Source organism: Cucumis melo, unplaced genomic scaffold, assembly GCF_025177605.1.
Source record: "Cucumis melo cultivar AY unplaced genomic scaffold, USDA_Cmelo_AY_1.0 utg000173l, whole genome shotgun sequence".
NCBI lineage: Eukaryota > Viridiplantae > Streptophyta > Magnoliopsida > Cucurbitales > Cucurbitaceae > Cucumis > Cucumis melo.
Window position 1 is genome coordinate 5,001 of NW_026123812.1, and position 7,500 is coordinate 12,500.

Here is a 7,500-nt window from a genome sequence, read left to right on the forward strand (position 1 = left end):
AATCGCACCATCTCTGTAATAGGTGAATGCCTCTTTTTCCCCGGAAGTTGTCGGAATTATTCGTAATAAGATATTGGCTACAATTGAAAAGGTCTTATCGATAAAAATTTCCATTTATCCCACCAGATCTAGGCATCGGTAACAACCCCATTCTATAATTTCTTTTAATTACCTCTCGTGAGAAAATGATCCCACAAACAAAGGAATTGCATAGTACGAAATAACATAAAAACGGATTCATTAAAAAATCCCACTCGATATTAAAATTGTTTCTTTTTGATTTCACAGGAATCAATAAAAGAGAAGAAATATTTCAATCCGGTTAAATTTCATCCAAATGTAGTAGGATCAGAATGAAGAGAACTATTCTGATTTCAGCGAAGTTGAAGAAAAAAAGAATTTTATTTATCTGACTGGGGTAATTCTAGAAGTTTTTTGATTGAATTATGATACAAAAAAGAGCAAAAAGAATCGAATAATCATTCTATGATTCATAACTTGTGACTAGATATATGTATGGGATAAACAGTTGTTGGTGAAAAATCGAAAACTGTAAAAGTCGAATTTTTAGAAAAAAGGAATCATAGTTTAAAAAACTAAATAGAATCATGAGCTAAAAGTATCCATTAAACATAGTTAAAAAAAAATTATTTGTATAGTTAGAATTGGTTGGACGTGCCTATCAAAAAAAAAATTGAATATTAATGACTCACTATTAACTCGGTTTCTGGGCCATAATCATTCTGTAGGAGAGATGGCCGAGTGGTTGAAGGCGTAGCATTGGAACTGCTATGTAGGCTTTTGTTTACCGAGGGTTCGAATCCCTCTCTTTCCGTACTAATTCAACAATGTTACTGACCACAATGTATCAAATCAAATAACAATCGATACTATTATTCCAACGGTTAGACCTTTATGGATTCTTTATTTCGAATTTTTGTGGTACGGAAACGAAAAGACTGGAAAGAATGCACAAGAGATGAAAATCCCCCTACCGATCAATGATAGATGAATGATAGAAAAATTTGGATCAAAACCTTACTTTCCTTCGGTCTCTTTACTTAGACTTCGGCGAAGGGGAGGACGAAATTGTCCGAACCCTTGTTTTTTAGTTAGGTTTAAGTCTGACGAGAATAATATTCTACAACGAGCAATTCATTTATTTTTAAACTGACCCATTTACTATCTATTATTTGATTGACTAATCCTTTATATTGCAATGGCTGAAGAGTCAAATGTTTTGGCAATTCCTGAGGGGGGGATGAATCAAGATAATTTTGAATCAGTGTTCTCGATTTTTTTTCATCTTTTGCTGTAATAATATCTCGGGGTTTGCACCGATAACTTGGTATATCCACTATAGAACCATTAACTAAAATATGTCTATGATTAACTAATTGTCGGGCTTGAGGAATAGTCGAAGCCATACCCAATCGAAAAAGGATGTTATCCAAACGCATTTCAAGTAATTGTAGTAAAACTTGACCCGTTGATCCTTTGGCTTTTCCGGCGATACGAACGTATTTAAGTAATTGTCGTTCTGTAAGACCATAATGAAAACGCAATTTTTGTTTTTTCTTCTAAACGAATACGATATTGAGATTTTTTTACCGGAACGCGATTGGTTTTTAAGATCGTTTCCGGTTTTGGGCCTTTTACTAGTTAGTCCCGGTAAAGCCCCCAGACGGCGTATTTTTTTGAAACGAGGCCCTCTGTAACGCGACATAAAGACTCCTTATTTTATTTTATTTAAATTTCATAAACATTTTATTTTATTTAAATTTCATAAACTTAAATGAAAACTAAATGATAAATATTATAAATGAAGTGAAATCCAGTAAAGTATTGTACTACAAAACAAAGAATAATTAGATAACTTGGATCAATATCCGGATCCTATTGTATATGTAAATGATATAAAAAAGTAAGAGTTCCTTTCTTGATTTGTTCTACAGAAATAGAACCCCTCCTTTAGTCATAAAGGTAAGTAAGTTCCTACGACATCATAGATCGGTGACCTTTGAAAAAGGGTAAGAAGTCGTTTCTTTATTTATTTGATTTATCAATTATGTCAAAAATAAAATCAATAGAGAAAAGCCGGCTATCGGAATCGAACCGATGACCATCGCATTACAAATGCGATGCTCTAACCTCTGAGCTAAGCGGGCTCACATAACAGAAATGTTACATGCATAGTAATTTACTAAATTACTGGGATCTTAGCTATTCCTAATTAATATGAATATAGAATCTAATTTCATTTCAAATAAATATTCAATATTGGAATTGTTCTATTATAGAACATAATAATTAATATAACGATTAATAGAATATAGCGATAGAAAATTTTGATCTATTTATCAAATGGATGTGTATCAATAATTAATGTGTTAATCTTAATTGCATTTAATGCAATTGAGATGATAATGAAGCGTTTCTATGTTTTCATTCTGAAAGGTGGAAGATAAGACGAACAAGGGAATCGACCGTTTAAGTATTAAATTTTTTACTAAAAAAATAATAGAAAGAGGGGCAAATATATATGTTCATATATCTATCTATATTGATATATATTGAATTGCAGATACAGAAATGATAGAATCATTTTGGATCGGAACAAATATGGGTCTCCGATAGAGAAGAGAGAGATGAAAGAAGATAGACAAGAAATCCAATAGGAGGAAACACTTTTCAATAGAGGAATCGGTATTCTAATGACTTGAGTGGTTCCAGTATAATACAAATGAAAGAAAACGGGGAAGGACATCATAATGCGATACTAATCTTAAAAGAGGGGGATATGGCGAAATCGGTAGACGCTACGGACTTAATTAGATTGAGCCTTGGTATGGAAACCTACTAAGTGATAACTTTCAAATTCAGAGAAACCCTGGAATTAAAAATGGGCAATCCTGAGCCAAATCCTTTTTTCCGAAAAAAAAGGGTAGGTGCAGAGACTCAATGGAAGCTGTTCTAACAAATGGAGTTGACGACGTTGCGTTAGTAAAGGAATGAATCCTTCCATCGAAACTCCAGAAACGATGAAAGATAAACGTATTACGTACTGAAATACTATATTGATTAATGACAACTCGAATCTCTATTTTTTATATTTCTATAATTTTTTATATTTATATTTATATATATATATAAAGATTATATATAAAAATGAACGAATTGTTATGAATCGATTCCAAGATCTACAAGTTGAAAAAATAATCGAATATTCATTGATCAAATCATTTACTCCATCATAGTCTGATAGATCTTTTGAAGAATTGATTAATCAGATCGAATAGAATAAAGATAGAGTCCCATTCTACATGTCAATAACGACAAAAATGAAATTTATAGTAAGAGGAAAATCCGTCGACTTTTAAAATCGTGAGGGTTCAAGTCCCTCTATCCCCAAAACCCTAAAAAGGCCCGTTGGCCTCTTTAATTATTTATCCGTTCATTAGCAATTCAGACTTTGTTATGTTTCTCATTCATTCGACTCTTTCACAAGCGTATTTGAGCGGAAATTTGATTTCTTATCACAAGGCTTGTGGTATATATTCTATATGATAGACGTACAAACGAACATCCTTGCGCAAGTAATCTGTGAAATTTGAATGATTAACTGTCTACTGTACTGAAACTTCGAAAGGCTTATCCAAGCCCTGAAATTTCGTATATCTTCAAAAAGAAGACTTTGGAATACCTTTTTTCTTATTTACAATTGACATAGACCAAAGTCATCTATTAAAATAAGGATAATGTGTCGGAAATGGCCGGGATAGCTCAGTTGGTAGAGCAGAGGACTGAAAATCCTCGTGTCACCAGTTCAAATCTGGTTCTTGGCACATCATGAATTTGTATGAGTATCTATTCTACGGATTCATTAATAATATAGATCATGAAAAATACTGATACATGATGATGTCTGGAAATCTACCCTTTAACTAAACTATATATATTTTTTACTCTATTTATAGATGTCGAAAATAGACAAGTAAAGATAAAGAGGATATTTATAGAAATATGTAAAGGATGTATATAGATATGTAAAAGAAAAGAATTTTCTTTTGTTTCCTCTTCTTTTTTATTTGTTCATACTCTGTCTCCTGGCGTTCAATTCCTATTTTATACATATTTGAAAGTTTCAATTAGTTCCTTATAAGACCCAAAAGTCTAGTCTAGGGGAGTTGAAAGGCGGGAATGGCCAAGATTCATCTCAGATACAGTACAAATAGAATCCGATTCTCTTTTCATATTATATTTCTTCATTTCACCCTATGTGACTTTTTAAAGCACATCTATAAGTCATATGCGTGATACATAGTTCATAATGCAGAACTCATTTAGTTCATCCTATTAGCTTGTGGCTCATCCAAAATAAGTATCTTACAAATTGGATAATCTCACCAAATCTCTAATTGTATTTTTTTTAATCAATAATAATAAGATGAATGAGACTTCAATTACTATGCTATATCTATAAGAGAACGTAAAAATGTATTTGAATATCTTGAGTTGTCGAAGTGAAGATTAGTTTCGTATTATTTAATGAGCATCTTGTATTTCATAAAAATTGGGGGCAATATAATCCTTACGTAAGGGCCATCCTACCCAACTTTCAGGCATTAAGATACGCTTTAGACGTGGATGATTATCATAAGAAATTCCCAACATATCATAAGATTCCCTTTCTGGAAAATCCGCACTTTTCCAAACCCAGAAAACAGACGGAATTTTAGGATTTATCCTTGCGGCAAATACTTTTATGCATACCTCTTCCGGTTGATCTATACCATACTCGATTCTCGTAAGATGATACACACTAGCTAACAGTCCGCCTGGTGCTACATCATAAGCACATTGGGAACGTAGATAATTGTAACCATATACATATAAAATGACTGCAATGGAATGCCATTCCTCGGGCTTTATTTGTAAAGTCTCTATTCCTTGGTAATCGAAACCCAAAGATCTATGAACCAGTCCATGTTTGACTAGCCAAGAAGACAAATTACCCTGCATCTTCTCCCCCCCCCCATTTTTTTATTTTTATTTGTATAAGTATTTCCCATTTACAATGAAAAATTGATGAAGATTCACTCGTTCTTTGCTTTGTTATTCTGTACAAAAAAAGTATACGGCCTAATTTACTAATTCGTAGGAAGAGACTGCACTTTTGTATTTGAAAAAAGTTTCAGGAGGGATGATCTCTGAAGTAGATGATGGTTGATAGAGTAATCCTTGATCGTAATTTCCAGTATTAGTACTTGGGCCAACATGAAATTTGTGATTGGTAGTAAAACACCGATTTTCCTCTTGAGACTTAATTCGATCTTCATAGATTTCTCGAGATATTTTCTTACGAAGTTTTGTTATAGCATCTATAACAGCCTCGGGTTTAGGCGGACAACCCGGCAAATACACATCGACAGGAATTAACTTATCGACTCCCCGAACAGTACTATAAGAATCGGTACTGAACATCCCTCCTGTAATTGTACATGCTCCCATAGCAATAACATATTTTGGTTCAGGCATTTGCTCATATAATCTTACTAAAGAAGGGCCATTTTCATTGTTACCGTACCCGCTGTTAAAATTAAGTCTGCCTGTCTAGGACTAGATCTTGGTACCAGTCCATAACGATCAAAGTCGAATCGTGAACCTATTAATGAAGCGAATTCAATGAAGCAACAACTGGTACCATAGAGAAGCGGCCATAAACTGGAGAGTCTTGACCAATTTGAAAGATCATTTGATGTAGTTGAAATAACTGAAGTTTGGGTTGTTCGATCAAGTAAGGGAAACTCGATGGAATTCATAACTGTCTCAATGTTTTTTTTAATTGTCTGAATATTCAAAAACTAAGACCATTCCAATGCTCCTTTTCGCCATGCATAAACTAAACCGACAATTAGGATAAGCACGAAAATTAAAGCTTCTATAAAGACGGATACCCCTAATACATCAAAACTCATTGCCCACGGATAAAGAAAAACTGTTTCAACATCAAAAACAACAAAAACTAGAGCAAACATATAATAACGGATTCTAAATTGTACCCAAGCATCGCCCATTGGTTCTATTCCCGATTCATAACTCGAAAGTTTCTCTGGCTCTTTGCTAAGAGGGGCTAAAACTCCAGAAATTAGAAATGCCAAAATAGGAATAAGACTTGATATTATTAGAAATACCCAGAAAATATCATATTCGTAAAGCAGAAACATAAACGTACTCCTATCAATGTGGAAAATATACCGGATTAGTCGATCGGTACATGTCTCGTTTGAAGATTCATCCACTATAATCCTATTTATATAATATCTATTATATCCATAATAAATATATATTAAATATTATATATTTATATAGAGAGGATACATATAGTCGGAATTTCCATTTAGGAACTTTTAGTGATTGAAGAAGGAAAGAGAAGACGACTACTTTAGTTTTGTGCTTTACTAGATAAGGTATACCAACAGAAAAGCCTATTTGAGAATGTTTACAATGAAAGTTACCAAAGATCTTCGTTTCTCAAACTCTAGCTTGTCCACAAATAAAATACAGTAAGTCGTTCCTAGATCCATGTGATTTACTAGTGCATTCGATTTGCATTGGGTTATGGTGGAGTTTTTAACCGGTTTCATGTCATGATTTTGACTCCAAAAATTTACTAGAATTGGGTAGGTATCCCAAAGAAAAGAAGTATTACTAATTTCTTGATTTTGTATGGGAAAATAGGAAAATTTTCATATGTAATTCATCTACAAAGATAAGACATTAATGATGAACCAAATCAAGTGGCCAATTACAAACAATACAAACAATAATGAGGAAAGGAAAACGATTCTATTTTTGAATTATTAATAATATAGGGCTATACGGACTCGAACCGTAGACCTTCTCGGTAAAACAGATCAAACTTATTATTATCAAAATGATTTGAACTGTTTCAAAGACCCAACATGCATTTTTTTGCATTGGGCTCTTTCATTAACTGTTATAAATAAGTTAGTCTACCATATTTTTTCTTGACAGAAAGAAAGGGAGATGGTTCCATGTGCTCTGATTCATTATTTTGATTCGAATCTCGGAGCACTACCAAAGTTTTTCAAAGAAGGGGTTATCCTGACGTAGGTATGCTTCTGACCTAGATCAACTTAAGTTAAATGGAATCTCTATCGTCCTGCTTCTGCTTAAAGAATAAAATATGAAACTTCATACACCTTAAAGTTGTTCATAAGATAGGACGAAAGATCATTTTTTTTGAGGTCCTGATACTCATTATGCCTAGCATTGAATAGACTGGGTATTCACCTTATCAATATCTCAAATCAATGATGGATTTTTTTAGTGCCTAAATGGGGCACTCGATTCGGACCGAACTTTTTGTCAGGCTACTGTTCTCTTGTTTTGTTCCCTAAAAGTAATAGAGTAAGACATCGATTTCTCAATAAGATCAACTTTTTTGATTACATGATGTACTTCTCTGAAAAACAT

The 7,500-nt window shown here is 33.1% G+C and overlaps 3 non-coding genes across 3 annotated transcripts; 2 read left to right on the plus strand and 1 right to left on the minus strand.

Annotated features, from left to right (window-relative positions):
- Window positions 1-748: 748 nt before the first annotated feature.
- Window positions 749-835, plus strand: TRNAS-GGA (transfer RNA serine (anticodon GGA)). The gene has a single exon. It is a non-coding gene; the product is annotated as a tRNA-Ser (tRNA).
- Window positions 836-2,095: 1,260 nt separating this feature from the next.
- Window positions 2,096-2,168, minus strand: TRNAT-UGU (transfer RNA threonine (anticodon UGU)). Its single transcript has one exon. It is a non-coding gene; the product is annotated as a tRNA-Thr (tRNA).
- Window positions 2,169-3,772: 1,604 nt separating this feature from the next.
- TRNAF-GAA (transfer RNA phenylalanine (anticodon GAA)) lies at window positions 3,773-3,845 on the plus strand. The gene has a single exon. It is a non-coding gene; the product is annotated as a tRNA-Phe (tRNA).
- The last annotated feature ends 3,655 nt before the right edge of the window (window positions 3,846-7,500 follow it).